At 48.4% G+C, this 2,533-nt stretch overlaps 1 non-coding gene across 1 annotated transcript; it reads right to left on the reverse strand.

Annotated features, from left to right (window-relative positions):
- Positions 1 to 211: 211 nt before the first annotated feature.
- TRNAA-UGC (transfer RNA alanine (anticodon UGC)) lies at positions 212 to 283 on the reverse strand. The gene has a single exon. It is a non-coding gene; the product is annotated as a tRNA-Ala (tRNA).
- Positions 284 to 2,533: the final 2,250 nt, after the last annotated feature.

The raw sequence follows: 2,533 nt of genomic DNA on the forward strand, positions 1-2,533 counted from the left end.
TATACCAAATAGGGAATGTTTGTATGTTAAGAATGTTTGTCTTTGTGTGTTGTTTTATCAATTAAAAAAAAGCGGTTCATTTGCTGTGTGTGTGTGTGTGTGTGTACGTGTATGTGTGTATGAGGAAATGGTGAGAAGATGTATGTAAGAAACCGGGAGGGTTATTCCATTTCCTAGTCATTGTGGGGGGAAAAGGAGGAAAAGTTCCCAGCAGAGGAGCCAGGGATTGAACCTGGGACCTCATGCATGCAAAGCACATGCTCTACCACTGAGCTATACCCCCAAGACAAAGGCAGGGCTTAGGAATTCTTATAAAACATGCTCTTTGCTTTTATTTTCTGGCGGACAAAGCCCGCGGTTAAATCCTCTGTTTGTGCACTCAGTAACTGGACTCTCTGGGGCCTCGCTGGAAGTGGTTTGGGAGTGACTCTGAGGGACTCAGTCCGGATGCTGTGACTTTCCCAGGCCCGTCAGCCTGCTCCAGAGTCCACACAATAGCAAACGGGTAACAGCCAGTCGCCTTTTCTCAGAAAACCGCAGAAAAACTACAACTTTTTCCTACACACACTTTCAGCAATACTGACCAAATGGAGTGACCCTCCATCCAGAGGGAGACCCCGGGCTTAGCCCAGTGGGGAAGTGGACCTGCCACCAGGTGGGCCCAGCATCAGCCCGAGTCACTGTCCAGCGGCTCCCGTTGTTCACCCAGCCACACGGCGGAAGGGCAGTTCCGCCGCACACCCTCCTGTCTGCCCCTCGCGTGAGGACTGTGTCCACACGCTCTTCCAGGTTAAACTGACCTTCACAACTCCATGAAACTGAGAGGAGGGAACAAGGCGAGAGCAAAGGCAGGGCATGGAGCCAGGTCGGGGGCCCAGCAGAGCTGTCCATCATCTGCTCCGGCCCACAGGAGCCTGTCCAGCCCAAAGGCCAAGAACCGCTAGGCATACACTGAGACATGAAGTTTATTAGGGGACTGAAGGACAGGAGGAGACTCTTCCCCATGGCAGTGGGTTGGGAAAGGAATGGTCAGAGGGGAGGCAGGCTTTACAGTGGGCACAAAGGGGCGCAGGACCAAGAGAGGGTCTGCACGTGGGCCAGCAAAGGCAACTGCTTCTTAATGTTTGTCTTTCTGGGCACAACCTCCCACGGAGCCAGCCTTGGGGAAAGATAGTGAAGGCACAGCGGAGAGAGCCCGTGCAGGAATGTGCACAGTTGCTGACAAAGTTGGAAGAGTTGGGAGTTATTGGAAAATGCAAACACATTATGTTGTATGTCCTACCTCTGAGAATCCACTATCATAACTTAAAGGTTGTTATAGGTAGCCAGAGACATAGATATTTGAAAGATTGAAACCAAGGAGCTCAGGAAACTTCCAAGGGGGTCTCAGTGAATTGGAAAGTGCGAGGGGGTCCTGGATAAGACAAAGAAGTTAGGGTTGGATTGACCTGAAAAAGCAGCTGTGACAGCCCTTCTCTCACTGGGATGCTTTCAAGCTCTGTGCACAGGGCCAGCGTCTCCACCCCGACACCCAAAGCCTTATGCTGCTTCTTCATCCAAGATCCTCCATTAGACACTGGTGGAAAGTGTGGGGCATGTTTTCATTTCAAGGTTTACAAGGCTGAGTACACGTGTTTGCGGGTGAAGGTACGGGAGAATGAAGGCACAGAATTCTGACCTCCTTGCCTTACCTCTCTAGAAAATGTACTTGAGAAGTGAATAGAGGAGGGTGTTTGTGCTCAGGTGACTTGAAGCGGGAGGGAAAATCCAGTTTGACATAAATTGAGGACATTTCAAATCCTGGGGTGAGTCTGAGCTGGGATCTAGAGCTCTCCTGAATGAGACTTGTCACCCACACCTCTGCTTTCAACAGCACTGATAATTTCTCCACTTTTATGTTTCCTCTATACTTCAGGAAATCTTTTATAACTCATGATCTCCTGATTTCTGATATTCTAGGACCTAAAATTTAGTAGGACAAAGTGTAACTAACAATTTCAAAAAAATCCAGCCTGAAACCATTTATTTTTATGCAGTGAAGGCACGATGAGGATAACTGAATGCAAGACTGAAAGCTCCCCTTCCGATGTCCCATTCCAGTTAGTGCACTCCACATTCGGTAACTGACAGGTTACCCGACAGCCAGTTCCATTCTACCACCACCAGAGTCCTAGGCTGGCATATGTGCTCTGTCTCCAGTTGCTTTTCCTGCAATTTCCTTCCCTCAGACTACACAAACTGCCAAGACACAAAAGGTGCTGCAAAAAATACCAAAAAGTATACGAAGTGTGCCAGATGGGAGACTAGGTAAAAAACAAAACGAAACAGAACAAAACAAAAGACTCTGGGTAATTTCGTAGCACTTGGTGGATATTGAGCAACTCTGAACTTTTCTTGTTTTTTTTTCAGCTATCACAGCAATAACGATTGGAAATGAAAAACCGGAGCATGTCTGCTAAACCGTCTGTTTGGGTTGAAAATCCTGAACTCCCTGTGGAGGTACCAGGGACTGAACCTAGGGCCTCCTGCACTC

This window comes from Tamandua tetradactyla, chromosome 5 (assembly GCF_023851605.1).
Source record: "Tamandua tetradactyla isolate mTamTet1 chromosome 5, mTamTet1.pri, whole genome shotgun sequence".
NCBI lineage: Eukaryota > Metazoa > Chordata > Mammalia > Pilosa > Myrmecophagidae > Tamandua > Tamandua tetradactyla.